A 19182-nucleotide genomic window follows, 5' to 3' on the forward strand; every position below is an offset into this window, starting at 1 on the left:
CCAGAAATGGAGACTGAAGGTATAGCGACCGTCTCATTTTGAGTTGAAGGGCAGTTCACCTCTAACTATTTTGGATTATTTTGCATTTTGTAGGAAAATTGCTCCATAAACTAGAATTGCATCTAGAGACCAGCGCAACCAGAAGCCTCAGCAGCTCAAACATGAGCAGCCAAGTGGTTTCCAAAAGAGACAGATAAAATTAGCTTCATATTCCTTACTCAGGAGAAGCATTCTCAACTGTGCAAATTAGAGGGCATGGAAAAGTTAAACAATGGAAGACAAAAGAACAATTGATTTGGACCATAATCTATTTCATAATCCTGAGGAACATGGAAGGGTTACTGAGCCAATGAAGCAAGCTGCTTTAAAAATGATTTATGGGTATAATTCTGGTCAAAGACAAAATTTAGATGCTAAGAGCAAATGCTTAAAATGCCAATTTGATTGTCAGGATTTAACACCAAACTTAAGTCGATGCCTAGTACGATGTAAGATTTTCAACAGATATTGAAACTGACAGCTGAAAGTGTAAAAATTCAAGTGCTAGTTAGACATAAATTCCCAATATCAGTGTGTGTACCTTAAATTCACCCACTCCCACTGAAAGTGCACTGGCTAGGAGAGAAGACAATATAAAACAAAAACTCAAAGACAGAGGGATGAAGATTCGTGGCCATGATTGCAACATAAAGACTGAAAAATTAAATGGTTAACAGGTGGCAAGGCCAACTTTCCTGACTCCATTTCTGCTGTTGGTCATATTTATGAGGGCAGAATAGGGAAGATATCCTGGAACTCTTCTGGTCTTGTAAAAGAGGTCCGTTGATAGATTGTCCCCAGTGAGTCTTTTGAATTTTCCTGGAGACAGCTGGACTTTAGCAGCTGTTGGGTTTTCCATCAGATGTATGGAGTTTGTGAACCACGGATTAGAGAGCTTAAGGAGTCAGTGAAGTTGTTTAGTCTTCTTGACAGTTCATCTTACCTGGGTCAGCTAGGTAAGTGATGACTGCTGTGATTGCAGATACAGCTACACCTTAAGCAATACATTTGTCAGGCCATTAATTTTGCCAACTGGCAAGTAAATGATCGGTACTACTAATGTAAAAATGTCTTCCAATGAGTCAAGTAAGTTCACCTGAACATTTTATTATCATTCATGGGATGGAATATTGCTGACTGGGCCGGCACTTATTGTCCATCCTTACTTGCCATTGAGAAGGTGCTGGTAAGCTGCCTTCTTCAACTAATGCAAACATTTGGTGCAGGTGTAACCATAGGACATAAGAGAGGAAGTTCCAGGGTTTCAACACAGAAGAAATAGTGACTTATTTCTGAGTCAGGATGGTGAGTCGCTTGGAAGGGAACTTGTGGGTGGATAATGGTGCTCCATATATCTGCTACATTTGTCCTTCTCAGTGGTAGTGGCTGCGGATTTGGAAGATGCTATCAAAGGATTATTGGTGAATTTCTGCTGTGTAACTTGCAGATCTTGTTCCTAAGTGTCAAAGTTGGTGGGAATGGATGCTTGTGCATGTGGTGCCAGTCATGCGGACTGCTTTGTCCTGGATGGTGTCCAGCTTCTTGACTGTTGTTGGAGCTGCACCTATGTAAGCAAGCAGCGAGTATTCCAGACTCTAACCTGCTGTTGCAGCCACAGTATTTATATGGTTAGTCCAGCTCAGTTTCTGGTCAATGATAACCCCCAAGATATTGACAGTGCATGATTCAGCAATGGCAATGGTGTTGAATGTCAAAGGATGATGATTAGGTTCACCCTTGTTGGAGATGATCATTGCTTAGAACTTGTGCAGCACAAATATTATTTGCCACATTTCTGCCTCAACCTTGATGCTATCAGATTTTCCTGAATACAGGCACAGACTGTTTCAGTATCTGAGGAATTGAGAATGGGGCTGTACATTGTACAATTATTAACAAATATCCACAATTCTGACCTTCTGATAGTGGGAAGGCCATTGATGAAACAGTTGAAAATGGTTGTGTCTAAGAATACCTGCCAAGATGTCCTGGAAATGAGATGTCTGACCTCTGACAACCAATATCATCATTCTTTTCACTGGGCATGTCACCAACCAGCAGGGAGCTTTTCTTTTCCCTGCAGTTTTGCTAGGAAGCTTTGATGCCACATTTGGTTGTCACTTCATCTCTGAAATTCAGCTCTTTTTGAACCAAAGCTGTGATGAGATCAAACTGAAAGCTGGGTGGATGATAAAGTTTTAACTCAATTGGAATGCCTGGCTAGGGAACCTGCCGGTTCTGGGGCACATGTGTTCAAGTACCATACTTGGTTGTTGCCAGGGCCCACAGTCTTTAAAGTATCCAATTTTTATAGCTATTTCTTGGCTCTACGGGGAATAAGTCTGGTTGAAGGCTCTTGAAAATACTATGGATGAGCATTTTGCACGAATGTGCTGGGCTTATCTATCATTGAGGACTGGAATATTTAGCAAGCCTTCTCCTCAATGAGCTTTTTAGGTGTCCACCACCATTCACCACTGGATGATGTAGGACTTCAGAGTTTAGATTTGAAATGCTTGTTGTGGGGCTGTGTAGTCTTATCACTCGCTGTTTGTCTACGCTAGTAGTCCTGTGGTGTAGCTTTGCCAGGTTGACCCCTCATTTTTCATCCTGCCTGGTTTTGTTCCTGGAATACCCTGCCACATTCTTCATTGAACAAGGATTGATCCACTGGTTTAATCATAATGGTAGATTCAGGGACATGTTAGGCCATGAGTCTACAGGTTGTTTTTGAGCACAATGTAGTTTACACTGGAAATTGTTGAATGAGTGACCTGGTACAATAACCCAGTGGAAATGTTTAATTTTTTCTCAGTCATGAGTTGCATTCAGGCGAAACCACTTTGGTGATAACAGTTCTGAAGTCAGTTTGCTTGATTAAGGAATTTATGCACTCTGGCAGCAATGCAATTGCTGAGTCACTTTGTAAGTTCTTGATACTGTTTAAAAACGTGCTTTCAAGTTACAGTCTTTTCTCAACTCTAATTCATTCTCCCGCATCCTCTATCATACCCTAAGCCCCACTTCTCAACTTCTATCTTTCTGTGAACCCACCACAGATTTCAAAAACCTCTTGAATTTGCATTGTTGCAGCATATCAGTCTTAGTGATCTGTAGTGGCATGTGGGCAGATCACAAAATATGGTAGTGTAGAGAGTAGGGTCTGTGGCTGCAGCGGAAAACCCAAAGTGCCTGCAATTTACAGGAAGTAGTGACCTATTTGATTGAATTCCCAAAAGCCATATCCTGGAAGCCTTCATGCCTAAGTCCCCATTCAAACAACCCATAATACAGCCTTGCCACTGTTCAAGTGCCTAGTTCATCAATATTTTCTTTATTCCATGCTAATCAATAAAACATGAGCCATTTCTGGTTGCAACAGCAGCGCGAGCGGGAGCTCGGAGCAGGAGCCTGTCAGAAAGCCTGAGTCACTGATATTGAATCTATAAAAAGCTTACCTCATGAATAGGTGGAGGTGCGCTGAGCAGGAGCGGACACGGGACGGCTGAGTGAGTGAGGTAATTTATTTGTGTGGTTGCGTGACCCGAAACACTACTCGGGTAGTGTCTCCCACCCATCCTCCTCCTCTAACCAAAAAAAAGTTCTGTATGCCTGATTGGTAAGGTTATTGAGAGGAGTTACAGGGAGGGAGTCCCTCCTCGGGTACAAGAAAAAGGCAGATGGGTTACGGTCAGGGGATGGAAAGGGAACCGGCAGGCAGAGCAGGGATCCCCTGTGGCCATTCCCCTCAACAATAAGTATACCGTTTTGGATACTGTTGGGGGGACGACTTACCAGGGGAAAGCAGTGGGGCACAGGTTTCTGGCACAGAGTCTGTCCCTGCTGCTCAGAAGGGAAGGGGGAAGAGGAGCCGAGCAGTAGTCATTGGGGACTCCATAGTTAGGGGGACGGAGCAGAGGTTCTGTGGGGACAAGAGAGACTCACGGTTGGTGTGTTGCCTCCCAGGTGCCAGGGTGCGTGATGTCTCTGATCGTGTTTTTGGGATCCTTAAGGGGGAGGGGGAGCAGCCCCAAGTTGTGGTCCACATTGGCACCAACGACATAGGTAGGAAGAGAGATGGGGATTTAAGGCAGAAATTCAGGGAGCTAGGATGGAAGCTGAGAGCTAGGACGAACAGAGTTGTCTCTGGTTTGTTGCCCGTTCCACGTGCTAGTGAGGTGAAGAATAGGGAGAGAGAGGAGTTGAACACGTGGCTACAGGGATGGTGCAGGAGGGAGGGTTTTGGATTCTTGGATAATTGGGGCTCTAATTGGGGTGGGTGGGATCTCTACAAGCAAGATGGTCTTCACCTGAACCAGAGGGGTACCGATATCCTGGGGGGGAAATTTGCTAAGGCTATTCGGGTGGGTTTAAACTAATTCAGCAAGGGGAGGGGAACCAAAATTGTAGTTCGAGTATAGAAAAGATTGAGAGTAGGGTGGTCTGAAATAAAGTTTCAGGGACGCAAGATGGCACCGGCAAGCAAGAAGTTGGTTTGAAGTGTGTCTACTTCAATGCCAGGAGCGTCCGGAATAAGGTGGGTGAACTTGCAGCATGGGTTAGTACCTGGGACTTGGATGTTGTGGCCATTTCGGATACATGGATAGAATAGGGACAGGAATGGTTGTTGCAGGTTCCGGGATTTAGATGTTTCAGTAAGAACAGAGAAGATGGTAAAAGAGGGGGAGGTGTGGCATTGTTAGTCAAGGACAGTATTACAGTAGCAGAAAGGATGTTTGGAGACTCGTCAACTGAGGTAGTATGGGCTGAGGTTAGAAACAGGAAAAGAGAGGTCACCCTGTTGGGACTTTTCTATAGACCTCCGAGAAGTTCCAGAGATGTAGATGAAAGGATAGCAAAGATGATTCTCAATAGGAGTGAGAGAGACAGGGTAGTTGTCATGGGGGACTTCAACTTTCCAAATATTGACTGGGAACACTATAGTTCAAGTACTATAGATGGGTCAGTTTCTGTCCAATGTGTGCAGGAGGGCTTCCTGACACAGTATGTAGATAGGCCAACAAGGGGCGAAGCCACATTAGATTTGATACTGGGTAATGAGCCTGGCCAGGTGTTAGATTTGGAAGTAGGTGAGCACTTTGGTGATAGCAATCGCAATTCTGTTATGTTTACTTTAGTGATGGAAAGGGATAGGTGTATACCACTGGGCAAGAGTTATAGCTGGGGGAAAGGCAATTACGATGAGATTAGGCAAGATTTAGGGAGCATAGGATGGGGGAGGAAACTGCAGGGGATGGGCACATTAGAAATGTGGAGCTTATTCAAGGAAAAGCTCCTGTGTGTCCTAGATAAGTATGTACCTGTCAGGCAGGGAGGAAGCTGTAGAGCGCGGGTGCCGTGGTTTAGAAAGGAGGTGGAATCTCTGGTCAAGAGGAAGAAGAAGGCTTATGTTAGGATGAGATGTGAAGGCTCAGTTAGAGCACTTGAGGGCTATGAGGCAGCCAGGAAAGACCTAAAGAGACAGCTCAGAAGAGCCAGGAGGAGACATGAGAAGTTGTTGGCGGATAGGATCAGGGCAAACCCTAAGGCTTTCTATAGGTATTTAAGGAATAAAAGAATGACGAAAGTAAGATTAGGGCCAATCAAGGATAGTAGTGGTAGGTTGTGTGTGGAGTTAGAGGAGATAGGGGAAGCACTAAATGAATATTTTTCAACGGTATTCACTCTAGAAAATGACAATGTTGTGGAGGAGAATACTGAGATACAGGCTACTAGACTAGGTGGGATTGAAGTTCACAAGGAAGAGGTATTAGAAATCCTACAGAGTGTGAAGATAGATAAGTCCCCTGGGCCGGATGGGATTTATCCTAGGATCCTCTGGGAAGCCAGGGAGGAGATTGTTGAGCCTTTGGCATTGATCTTTAACTCGTCATTGTCTACAGGAATAGTGCCAGACGACTGGAGGATAGCAAATGTGGTTCCCCTGTTCAAGAAGGGGAGTAGAGACAACTCTGGTAATTATAGACCAGTGAGCCTTACCTCAGTCGTTGGTAAAGTGTTGGAAAAGGTTAAGGGATAGGATTTATAATCATCTAGAAGAGAATAAATTGATTAGGGATAGTCAGCACAGTTTTGTGAAGGGAAGGTCGTGCCTCACAAACCTTATTGAGTTCTTTGAGAAGGTGACCAAACAGGTAGATGAGAGTAAACCGGTTGATGTGGTGTGTATGGATTTCAGCAAGGTGTTCGATAAGGTTCCCCACAGTAGGCTATTGCACAAAATGCGAAGGAATGCAATTGTGGGAGATATAGCAGTTTGGATTGGAAATTGGCTTGCTGAAAGAAGACAGAGGGTGGTAGTTGATGGGAAATGTTCATCCTGGAGACCAGTTACTAGTGGTGTACCGCAAGGGTCGGTGTTGGGTCCACTGCTGTTTGTCATTTTTATAAATGACCTGGATGAGGGTTTAGAAGGATAGGCTAGTAAATTTGCAGATGACACTAAGGTCGGTGGAGTTGTGGTTAGTGACGAAGGATGCTGTAGGTTGGAGACAGACATAGATAAGCTGCAGAGCTGGGCTGAGAGGTGGCAAATGGAGTTTAATGCAGACAAGTGTGAGGTGATGCACTTTCGTTGGACTAAACTGAAGGAAAAGTACAGGGCTAATGGTAAGATTCTTAGCAGTGTAGATGAGCAGAGAGATCTCGGTGTCCATGTACACAGATCCTTGAAAGTTGCCACCCAGGTTGACAGGACTGTTAAGAAGGCAGACAGTGTTTTCGCTTTTATTAATAGAGGGATCGAGTTCCGGAACCATGAGGTTATGCTGCAGCTGTACAAAACTCTGGTGCGGCCGCACTTGGAGTATTGCGTACAGTTCTGGTCACCGCATTATAAGAAGGATGTGGAAGCTTTGGAAAGGGTGCAGAGGAGATTTACTAGGATGTTGCCTGGTATGGAGGGAAGGTCTTACGAGGAAAGGCTGAGGGACTTGAGGCTGTTTTCATTAGAGAGAAGAAGGTTGAGAGGTGACTTAATTGAAACATATAAAATAATCAGAGGGTTAGACAGGGTGGATAGGGAGAGCCTTTTTCCTAGGATGGTGATGGCGAGCACGAGGGGGCATAGCTTTAAATTGAGGGGTGAAAGAGAGAGGACAGATGTCAGAGGTAGTTTCTTTACTCAGAGAGTAGTAAGGGAATGGAACGCTTTGCCTGCAATGGTTGTAGATTCGCCAACCTTAGGTACATTTAAGTCATCATTGGATAAGCATATGGACGTACATGGAATAGTGTAGGTTAGATGGGCTTCAGATTGGTATGACAGGTCGGCACAACATCGAGGGCTGAAGGGCCTGTACTGTGCTGTAATGTTCTATGTTCTATGTTCTATGAGCCCATTTTTCAGGTACCTATTCAATTAGAAATACAATGCTTACGTAGTCAGTATCACACGATAGATAAACATAAACTTTTTCACTCAGGGAGGATAAGGTGCTCTCAGAGGGGAGACTGCAGTGAGAACTGGCATTAAGATTTACTGACCTGCTGGCAGTATATTTTCTGATCTCTGTAGCCTTGAGGTTTTCCTCTTATCACGCTTTCAAGAAATTTTTCCTTTCTCACTAGTAAGAAAATAAATGAATTAATTTGAAATACTGAGGAATTATGTTCAAAGCAAAATTTTGAATTTTGCCAGTGAAAGTAATTAGCTTTTCGTGACCGTACCTAGGTACATCAGGCTGTGTGGGTTTGGTTAATAACAGAAATAAGCACATTCAGCAAAGGATCCATTTGGTTTTCCTTGTAGCGCACCTCAGAGCTATGATGATGCTGGGCCAGAATTGCTGATCCAGAACCAAATGAGCAACAATGATATATAATGCAGCTTTGCTCTGATTTCAAACCTGTTTTTGGAAAACATTTTGAATAAAGTTATTTTAGCTGCTTTAACTGAGTATTATGAGAGAAAGTACTGAACTTTCTTCAAAAAGAGGAGGGACTAAACTTCTGGTTGCTGCATCAATTCACAGCTTTGAGGTGTTCCTGGAGGTATTTTGGTTATGCTATTCTGGTGACAGGATGTCTAATTATCCAATGCCTACAAATATGATTACAAAGCTCTCCTTGTTTCCTTGGACTTGAGTTTGGGTTTACAATCTGTGTGAAGGTGATAGCTTGAACTAAGATCCTCAGTCAGATCATAGGTGTATTTTAACTAGCCAAACCAGTTGGTATAAACTGACCTACACCAACCAATTGATTGAAGCAATCCTGATATTTAGCCACTTTTCCAAGGATGTGCCATCCCAAACTTAGCTCCATACCAATACTTCTAAAATGATTCCTTGGTTTAGACTCAATAAAGATTATTCATAGAAAGAAAAGATTGAGTAATTTCACAGCTCAGAACTTCAATCTTGCTAAAAAAATTATCGCTGAAGCTTTCTGTTTTGCGATCAGAAGGAAACTGCAAGAATGCCAAAATTAACATAATCACAATTTATATTTCAAGAGAAACAGGTGCTGATTTGTTGGCAATCTAGCACACTGATTGAGAAACACACATTGGCAACAGGAGAGAGAAGGAACCATAGCCTTCGCAAGCTTTCAAAAAAGGTGCATGGCTTAAGCAGGTCTTTTTTGTTAGTGGGGAACAGAGTCATAGGGTTTGATATCAGGTAAAGAGAAAGGAAAATACTCTCTCAGTCTGAATGCTGTTAATCACGTACTACCAAAAAGGATTAGAACAAAGGAGTTTCAATCAACCTGCAGAACCAGCTATTTCAAAACCTAGTCTACTACCAAAGTCATTGTTACATATATCATCCACTTCAACAGCCACCTCATTCAACCATCGCTTCATCACAAATGATTCAAAGACTGGCACATATCTTATTTTAACCGTAACCTTTTAAGACTCACATCTTATTTCTGATCTGTGTGTGGGTACTTTGCAACATTATTTCTTTTTGCCTTCAATAATTAATAAACTTACAGCTTTCATTAATTTAAGAAATTCTAGTTAAATTAACTCTTCTTAAAACAGAAGTTCATTTGGGTCTTGGAGGTATCTGTTGACAAAGGACATGATCCTTTTAAAATTAAATGCTGCAACCAACATGGGGGGATAATGGCCTAGCAGTATTATCACTGGACTGCTAATCCAGAGACCCACCATGGCAGATGGTGGAATGTGAATTCAATAAAGTATCTGGAATTAACAGTCTAATGGTGGCCGTGAATCCATTGTCAATTGTCAAAAAAACTCATCTGGTTCACTAATGCCCTTTAGGAAGGGAACTGCCATCCTTACTTGGTCTGGCCTACATGTGACTCCAGACCCACAGCAATGTGGTTGACTCCTAACTGCCCCGTGGGCAATTAGGAATGGGCAGTAAATGCTGCCTGGCCAGCGATGCCTTCATCCCATAAATGAATAAAGGCAAAAAAAAAACCTGACTAACCAAGACAACCGCTTCCCCAATTTTATCTGGGAGCTTAATAGTTTGAGGAATTCTGTCTGGAATCACAGAAAATTGGGGAAACTTCCCTAGGGAATGGTTTTAAAAAGCATCACCCATAACTCAATGAGGAAGGTAGTTTGAGAACCTAGTGACAGTAAAGGAATGGCAATATATTACCAAGACAAGCATGTATGTACTTGCCATCCTAGGTGGCGGAAGTCAGGGGTTTGTGAGATGATTGTGGAGAAGCCTTCTTTAGATACTGCTGTGCAGTAAATGGAGCACATTGCTGTCACTGTGCTTTGGTGGTGATGAAAATCCATATCAAGCAATTAAGTAGTTGCTTTGTCCTGCACAGTATTAAGCTTCTGGAATGTTGTTGCAGCCACTCTCATTCAGGGATTTTAGGAATATTCCATCACACTCCTTATTTCTGCCTTGTAGATGACGGGCAGTCTTTGGAAATCAGGAGGTGAGTTACTCACCACACAATGCCGAGTCAGTAAGCTGCTCTTCTGTCCACTGAATTTATGTCACTAGTCCTGTTCAGCTTCTGCTCAATAGTAATACTCATAATGTTGATAAGGGCAGGTTCAGCATTTCAATGTCAAGGATCAATTTTCCCTTGTTGGAGTCAGCCTTTGCCTGGCACTTGTGTTCTGTATGCATTACTTATCACTTATCAGTCCAAGCCAGGAAGTTGTTAGGTTTTCTTACGTATGGACATGGATTGCTTCAGTATCTGAGGAGTTGTGATTGAACAAAGAACACAGAAAATGACAGTATAGGAATGAGCCCTTCAGCCCTCCAAGCCTGCACTGACATGCTGCCTGTTACAACTAAAACTCCCTACCCTTCCGGGAACCATATCATAGAACATAGAATATAGAACATAGAACAGTACAACACAGTACAGACCCTTCGGCCCACGATGCTGGGCCAAACTTGTACCCTAAACCTAAGGTCTATCTACCCTCCACCTTATACTATCCACCATATGCCTGCCTAATAGACGCTTAAATGCTCCTAATGAGTTTGACTCCACTACCCTCTACGGCAATGCGCTCCATGCCCCTACCACTCTCTGAGTAAAGAACCTACTTCTGATGTCCTCCCTGTATCTACCTCCACTCACTTTAAAACTATGCCCCCTCATAATAGCTATCTCCACCCGAGGAAAAAGTCTCTGGCTGCCCACTCTATCAATTCCTCTGATCATTTTGTACACCTCTATCAAGTCACCTCTCATCCTTCATTGTTCTAAAGAGAAAAGCCCTAGCTCTCTTAACCTTTCCTCCTAAGACCTTCTCTTCATTCCAGACAACATCCTGGTAAATCTCTTCTGTACCTTTTCCAACGCGTCCACATCCTTCCTGCAATGAGGTGACCAGAACTGGACACAATGCTCCAGGTGAGGCCGAAACAGAGTTTTGTATTGCTGGAGCATAACTTCATGGCTCTTGAACTCAATCCCCCTATTAATGAAAGCCAACACACCATATGCCTTCTTAACAACTCTATCCACCTGGGTGACAGCTTTCAGGGAACTGTGAACATGAATCCCAAGATCCCTGTGCTCCTCCACACTGCCGAGAATCTTTCCATTAACCCTGTATTCTGCTTCCAAATTTGTCCTTCCAAAATGAATCACCTCACATTTTTATTTCTATTTATATTTCTATTTCCATCCTACTCATGTATTTGTCAAGATGCCCTTTAAAACTCACTATAGTATCTGCTTCCACTACTTCCCTCAGCAGTGAGTTCCAGGCACCCATTGCCGTCTGTGTAATAAACTTGCCTCATATGTCACCTTTAAACCTTGCCCCTCACACCTTAAACCTATGGCCCCTGGTAACTGATTCTTCCATACTGGGAAAAAGCTTCTGACTGTCCATACCCTTCATAATCTAGACCTCTATCAGGTTGCCTTTCAACCTCCGTCATTCCAGTGAGAACAGCCTAAGTTTCTCCAACCGCCCCTCATAGCTAATGCCCTCCATTCCAGGCAACATCCTGGTAAATAATTTCTGTATCCTCTCCAAAGCCACCACATCCATCTGATAATGTAGCAACCAGAATTGAACACAATATTCCAAATACGGCCTAACTAAGATTTTGTAAAGCTGCAACATTATCCTATATTCAATGCACTGACTAATAAAGGCAAGCATACCAAATGCCTTTTTCACTACCCTGTCTATCTCTGACACCACTTTTTTGGAACACCAAGGCCTCTTTGTTCAGCAACACTCCCCAGACCTTGCCATTAAATGTACAACTCCTGCCCTGATATGCCTTACCAAAATACAACACCTCACATTTATCTAAATTAAGTTCCATCTGCCACTCCTCAACCCATCGGCCCATCTGATCAAGGTCCTTTTGCACTCTGAGATAACCTTCTTCAACATACACTACACCACCAACTTTGGTGCCATCTGCAAACTTACCAACCATACTTCCCATATTCACATCCAAATCATTTATATAAATGACAAAAATCAGTGGACCCAGCACCGATCCTTGAAGCACACTGCTGGTCACAGGCCTCCAGTCTGAAAAACAACCCTCCGGCATCACCCTTGGTCTCCTACCTTCAAGCGAATTTTGTTTCCAAATGGCTAGGTCTCCCTGGATTTTATGTGAACTAACTTTGCTAGCCAAGATAACAAAGTGTGGAGCTGGATGAACACAGCAGGCTAAGCAGCATCTCAGGAGCACAAAAGCTGATGTTTCCGGCCTAGACCCTTCATCAGCGAGAGGCTGATGAAGGGTCTAGGCCCGAAACGTCAGCTGTTGTGCTCCTGAGACGCTGCTTGGCCTGCTGTGTTCATCCAGCTCCACACTTTGTTATCTTGGATTCTCTAGCATCTGCAGTTCCCATTATCACTGATATAACTTTGCTAGACAGCCTACCATGCGGAACCTTGTCAAATGCCTTGCTGACGGCCATATAGACAACAGCCACTGCTCTGCCTTCATCAATCTTCCTTGTCACTTCCTCAAAAAAACTCAGTCAAGCTATTGACACACGATTTCCCACACACAAAGCTGTATTAACTATTCTTGATTAATAAGGAGATAAAGGGTTATAGCAACAAGGCAGGAGAATGGGGTTGAGAAACATATCAGCCAAATCAAATGGCAGAGCAGACTTCTGCTCATGTATCAAATGGCAGAACAGACTTCTGCTCATGTGTCTTAGGGTCTTATGGTTCATGCTGTGGTGCTGCGCCATTGGACCCGAGTATCATTGTCCTCGAGTATATACCAGAAAGGTGTTCATCGACACCTTCTACCATCCCAGCTTAACATTAATATTAAAATTAATTTAGATATATAGAATCTGGAATGGTGTCCTTTTTTCACATTCGTGAAGAACACAACTGCAGGACGTAATCTTACCATCTGCCTGAAATTACTGAATCGATATTCTCCATGAAGGAAGACACTTTTATTGTGTGCATTTTTTTTGTAAGGTGTATTGATGTTTACATTTGTAGATCTCCTTTAACCTCTTACATTAAAGAAACAAGATATTTGCAGAGTTGGAACTAAACTATCTAAACAAGTTGATTGAAAACAACAGAGAAGGGGAACTAACAAGGTGTAGAGCTGGATGAATCGGCAGCTCTACACCTTGTTATCTCAGACTCCGGCATCGGCAGTTCCTACTATCTCGGGAAAGGTGAACTATACATATTTACTGTAGGGGCAGTGAGTTAGATTTAATGTTTTTAAAGGTTGCCAAATTCAAGGATCCCAGCTCAGGGCAGTTTGAGTGGGTGAATTTTGGTGTCAGCTCACGTGCTATTATGAAAAGGCACCAGGATTTTTTAATTCTTTGCTGCGCATTGATGTCACTAACTTGATGTTCAAGTCTCTAGCAAACGTAACTGACAATATTGATATTCAAGTACCTCCATGGGATCTGATTATGGAGACAAGCTGATGGCATCATCTATTGCAAGAACATTTGTAACAGTATTTTCCCACTGCAAATCCCACTGTCTGTGCCAGTTATGGTGAGCCCAAGCTGCTACAGGATTTGACTGTAGTATCAGCCCCAGTGCTGATCACTGATAGATCAAAGAGGTGGCATGTATCTGGCAACACAACACCCAATTTCATTTCACTTATGCGATGACAGTTCACTGGGTTTTTAATCCAGCCCAATGTTCGGAGGACATGGGCTCAAATTCCAGCATGGTAAATCGTGAAATTTTAATTCATAATTTTGTCTCCATTCTCAATCAACAGCAAAACCACCAAGAGATAGCAATCCAAAGATATCCCAGAGCTCAATTTTATAAAATACCACATGTTACTGCTGCCAGATCGTTCAGGCTTCAAACGGTCATCAGACAGGAATTCATTATCTGGGCAGTAGGTTATCCAGGCGTTAGGTGGTTATTCAAGCCCTTGGCAGCCGTCAGGGCATCCAGTAGTCATTCAGTAGTCTGGGGTGGTGTTCTGACCATCATGGGACCACCCAGATATTAGATGACCATCCAAGCATCTTATTCCTGCTCATTTTAACCACCAACTTGCAGTTTCTTACCTATGCATTATGACTTGCTTAGCAAAGCTCACCAATTACATATCATGCGATACATGCCATCTGGAAATGTTACCCAGAGTCGTAGAAGTTGTCAGGACTTGTTTTACTGACCATGGTAAGACTGTGAGGCCACTCTTTCAGGCCTTGGCACCCAGCAACAGTGGTGATGAACATTGTTTGCTAACGCTTGTACATCACCACCACTGAATGCAAGTTGGAGGTAAGGTCATTGATGAGTTAGCTGAAGACGATTAGACCTTGGATACTACCCTGAGGAACTCCTGCAGAGATGTTCTGGAGCTGCGAGGATTAACTTCCAACAGCTACAACAATTGACCTTTGAGCTAGATATAACTCCAGTTAGTGGAGTGCTTTGCCCTGATTCCAATTTATTCCAGTTTTGCTCAGGCTCCTTGAAGCCATACTTGGTCACTTACACAGACCAATCATAGTCTGTCTGGTTTTATTCTTTTCTTTAGACTTGCTAGCAGTTTAATGCAACTGAATATTTTGTCAGGGTATTTGAGATGCCATATAATTGTGGATACGGAGTCAAATGTCAACTAGTCTAGGTAAGAATGGCAGATTTCTTTCTTTAAAGGGCATTTATGAATGAGATTGGTTTTAATGGCCATCAACAGTAGCTACATGATTGCCAAAAGGATAGCCTTTAAATCCAGATTTTACTGAATTTGAAATTTACCTAGAACATTGGCCTGGGGATCCAGATTACTAGTCCAGTAACATTACCATTATGCTACCAGCACCGAAATCCACAAATAACACTGCTCAAAGGTTTTGGAGTAGATCTGTAGCTCGGGTTGTGGATGTTGAGGTTGGTTGGCTCACCAAACTGGCTTGTTGTTTTGCAGACGTTTCATTACCATACTGGGCAACATCCACAGTGCAGCCTCCGATGAAGTGTCGGTGTGTTTTCCCACCTGGTTTTTAAACTCCGGGGTCCATTGAGCTGGATTGCCTCACTTCCGGTTTTCCTTCGTGGTGGAGTGCATATGGGGTCAAGTTCAATGTGTTTATTATTGGCTTTCTTCATGGATTGTCAGGCTTTTAGGGATTCCCGTGCCTGTCTCTGCCTAACTTGTCCCAGGATTTTGGTGTTGTCCCAGTCGAACTGGTGGTTCTCCTTAATCATGTGGATTGACATGAGTGAGTATTGGTCGTGTATTTCACTCAATCCATTCAGCCCAAGAATTCCTCAACTCCGTCAAAGACATAAGGATAGATGTGGAGGAGATCATGAAATCGTTTGATGTCATTGCGCTACTTACATCAATAGACATGCCACTAGCAAGGAAAACAATGACTAAACTAGTGGAACAAGAGCAAGACCCCAGTGAAACCATCTCCACAGACAACATGCTCAAATTACAGGGCTATGCCTCACCATCCACTTCACTTTCAACAGCCAAACATACGAACAAAACAACGTGACACCTATGCGAATACCTATCTCCGGAGTCATTGCAGAGGCAGTGATGCAAAGACCAGTGGGGACGGCCCTTCTGCTAATCTAACCAAAACTATGGATACACTATGAGGACAACAGTTTTGTCATCATTAAACAAACCAAACTCGAGGAGACACACAAACTTATAAACAACACCCTCACGGGAAGAAAATCACCAGAGAGGAGGAGAAGAACAAAGAGTTCCTATTCCTGGACATCATGGTAGAGTGCAGGGCAAATGGGGAACTGCGAATGAAAGTACACCGAAAAGCCACACACATGGACCAGGTACTGAACCTCAACAGTAAGCATCCCCACACACACAAATGAAGCTGCGTGCGAACACTATTTAAATAGGCAACAGCACACTGCAGCAACACAGAACTACGCCAAGAGGAAGAAGAATACCTCTTCCAGATTTTCAAGGATAATGGATATCCAAAAAACTGGGTCAGAAGATATCTACACGAACAACATCAGGAAGAAACCACACGCCCCGACACACTCATCACAGTACCCTACATCAGGAACACATCGGAACTAACTACAAGATTCCTATGACCGCTGTGCATCAGAGTGGCACAGAAGCCTACGTCAACCCTACGACAACTGCTCACCTGAACTAAAGACCCACTTCCCGTCATGGACAGGACCAATGTCAACTACAAGATCCCCTGCAGAGACTGTGAGAAACACTACATCGGACAAACGGGAAGGAAACTAACGCAGAGGGTACACAAACACAAACTGGCTCCGAAAAGACACGACCGATACTCTCTCATCTCAATTCACATGGACAAGGAGAACAACCACTTCAACTGGGGACAACACCGAGATCCTGGGACAGGCTGGGCAGAGACAGGCACGGGAATTCCTAGAAGCCTGGCACTCCACAAAGAAAGCCATTAATAAATGCATAGAACTCAACCCCATATACATTCCACTACGAAGGAAAACCGGAAGTGAGGCAATCCAGCTGAACAGACCCCAGGGTTTAAAAACCAGGAAGAAAAACACACTGACGCTTCATTGGAGGCTGCACTGAGGATGTTACCCAGCATGATAACGAAATGTTTGCGGAACACGAAACCAGCTCAGTGAGCCAACCAACCTTAACCCTGCTCAATTTTGTGGTAGGCAGAAACTGTTTTTGGATGGACAGCCATACCTGATAGTGGTGGAAAATGCTAATACAAGCCTTCATCATTATTTTCACCTTTGTAAAAACTATACATAATCTAAATGTTGACAGCAACGCCTTGTTTTCATTGTTCATTCAAATTTGTCATCTCATTTACATGCATACTGTTTATTTAACAGGTCAACATTCATAGTTGAATAAGGTAGCAAAAAAAATGTCTAGCTATTTACAAAGCTTTTATTGCAAAGATATCATTTGACACAACAATCAGTTTCCACTTTTCCCTGCGGAATCTTTCCCTGCCCAGATACCAACATCCCACTTTTTTTTTCATTGAATCCACCATTAAATAGCAAAACACACAATGAACAAATTACAAACATGGCCCATCAAGGTCATGTGAGAAAAATTCAAAATCAAACAAAAAGGAGGGAAACTAAATCAAAGTGTTGTTAGCAGGGGAATCTTGAAAAGCATTCAGGCTACGAGAACTGTCTATACATTGTTACGGCACGCCTCTGGAGAAGATGGTGCTTGAACCTGGATCTCTTGTTTTCGGGGCAAACATCCCAAAATTGCTCCCAAGAGTCTGTTCAGAGCTTGTTGTTTTCTCCTGGATAGAGTCAAACTTCTTGAATGTTGTTGAAGTTGTACTTCTCCAGGCAAGTGGTGAGTAACCCATATAATTCTTAACTCTGTCTATTATTTCTGTGTTGTAAAGTGATGGTGATGTAATAGATAGGATGTTTTCTGCTGCATGTCTTGAGATATTTCGATATGTAAATAGCTTGGATTATTCTATTTTATTTTAATTTAATTATTTTGCATAGTAAACTTTGTTTTCTTGCTAAATCCAAAACTGCTGCACTGTATGCTTATATTTCAGTGAAAAGTTAGCAATTTAAGTTAACAAGTACGAAATTTGAACATCGCCAAGACCATGCTGCATTTGACCATGGATTGCTTCAGTATTTGAGGAGTGGTTAATGGTGCTGAACATTAAACAGTCATCAGCAAACATTCCCACTTCTGACCTTACACTGGAGGGAAGATTATAGATGAAACAACTAAAGAAAGTTTAGCCTGGGACATTAAGCTGAGAAAGTGATTTCCTACACCTGAAATGATCAGTTTCCACCCATGGAGATTTATCCCCTGAATCCAACTGATTCCAGTTTTGCTAGGGCTTCTTGGTGCCAAAGTCTATCAAATGCAGCTTTAGTATTAAGGGCTGTCACTGCACCTCTGGAATTCAGTCTTTTGTTTAAGGCTGTAATGAAATCAGGAGCTGAGTACTCCTGATAATCCAAACTGGGTGTCCTTGAGGAAGTTATTACTAAGTAGATGTTGCTTGATAGCACTGTTGTTGATGAATGCCATCACTTTACTGATGATCAAGAGTTGTCTGCTGGTGTGGTAATTGGCTGTGTTGGATTTGTCCTGATTTTTGTGCACAGTACATACCTGAATAATTTTCTTCATCACTGGCTAAGGGTTAGAGTTGTAGCTGCAGTAGAATAGCTTGGCTAGACCCTTGCCAGTTGTACAGCACAAATCTTTAATGCTATTTCTGAAATATCATCAGGGTGCATAAACATGGAGGCAGCAAGGATTGAAAATCACCAAACTCCAGGATTGGAAGTTTAACCAAAATCCAGAGGTGTAAATGGGAACCCAACAAAAAGAAGGACAGACTTTGGAATATTTTGAACATGCAACTGTGTAAAAAGTGGGAAGTATTCAGAGGTAGATTGGAACCTCAGGAGACTCCTAGGAAAAGATTTACAAGGTTGATGCCAAGATCGGAAAGCTTGAGTTATTGGGAGAGGCTGAATGGGCTGGGGCCATTTTCCCTGCAGCGTTGGAGACTGAGGGGTGAGCTTATAGAGATTTATAGAATCATGAGGATCATGGATAAGGTGAATAGCCAAGGCCTTTTTCCTAGGGCAGGTGAGTCCCAAATTAGACAGCATAGGTTTAAGGTAAGAGTGGAAAGATTTAAAAAGGACTTTTTCCACACAGAGAGCTGCCAGAAGAGGTGGCAGGTACAATTACAATATTCGAAAGGCATCTTGATGGGTTCATGAATTGAAAAGGTTGAGACGAATGTCAGCCAAATGCTGCAATGGGACTAGATCAGTTTAGGATGTCTGGTCAGAACAGATGATTTGGACCGAGAGGTCTGTTTCCATCCTGTGTTACTTTATAACTCTCCGACTTTAATAGGATAAGGTTCTAATACACGGAAAGTAACAGTACTAAGGTTGGAAAAAGAAATTCAGCAGGAAGTTACCTAGATTTCAAGAGCTAAATTATCAGGTGAGATTACTGAATTGCATTATTTAGAATCATTAGGTTAAGTGATGATTTGTGCATAGTTTCAAGATTTTAAGGGAAACTATACAGATAGGAGTTATTTCCACATCTAGAGACTCTACGATTAGGAGCTATAATTTAAAGAACTAGAGCTTAGGAAATATTTAGGAAATGTTTATCCACCAGGGTTGGAGAAATTTGGAACTCTTTTCTGCAAACAGCATTA

At 42.7% G+C, this 19182-nt stretch overlaps 3 protein-coding genes across 10 annotated transcripts in view; all 3 read right to left on the reverse strand.

Annotated features, from left to right (window-relative positions):
• The window catches only part of LOC125452503 (4-galactosyl-N-acetylglucosaminide 3-alpha-L-fucosyltransferase 9-like), a 152944-nt gene that overhangs the window by 64729 nt on the left and 69033 nt on the right, over positions 1 to 19182 (reverse strand). For 5 of the 6 annotated variants that reach the window (XR_007247560.2, XR_009445681.1, XR_007247561.2 and 2 more), the window contains exon 2: positions 7546 to 7625. The exons of the other annotated variant lie outside the window; for it this stretch is intronic. The gene's annotated coding sequence lies outside the window, so the exon portion shown is untranslated. The remainder of the gene's footprint in view (positions 1 to 7545; positions 7626 to 19182) is intronic. 6 annotated transcript variants of the gene reach the window in all.
• Positions 1 to 19182, reverse strand: part of LOC132205974 (4-galactosyl-N-acetylglucosaminide 3-alpha-L-fucosyltransferase 9-like) — a 131773-nt gene that overhangs the window by 43601 nt on the left and 68990 nt on the right. Inside the window, exon 2 of one of the 2 annotated variants that reach the window (XM_048531018.2) lies at positions 7546 to 7625. The exons of the other annotated variant lie outside the window; for it this stretch is intronic. The gene's annotated coding sequence lies outside the window, so the exon portion shown is untranslated. The remainder of the gene's footprint in view (positions 1 to 7545; positions 7626 to 19182) is intronic. 2 annotated transcript variants of the gene reach the window in all.
• The window catches only part of LOC125452502 (4-galactosyl-N-acetylglucosaminide 3-alpha-L-fucosyltransferase 9-like), a 92448-nt gene that overhangs the window by 4250 nt on the left and 69016 nt on the right, over positions 1 to 19182 (reverse strand). Inside the window, exon 2 of one of the 2 annotated variants that reach the window (XM_048531014.2) lies at positions 7546 to 7625. The exons of the other annotated variant lie outside the window; for it this stretch is intronic. The gene's annotated coding sequence lies outside the window, so the exon portion shown is untranslated. The remainder of the gene's footprint in view (positions 1 to 7545; positions 7626 to 19182) is intronic. 2 annotated transcript variants of the gene reach the window in all.

The sequence above is a fragment of the Stegostoma tigrinum genome, chromosome 4 (genome assembly GCF_030684315.1).
Source record: "Stegostoma tigrinum isolate sSteTig4 chromosome 4, sSteTig4.hap1, whole genome shotgun sequence".
Lineage (NCBI taxonomy): Eukaryota > Metazoa > Chordata > Chondrichthyes > Orectolobiformes > Stegostomatidae > Stegostoma > Stegostoma tigrinum.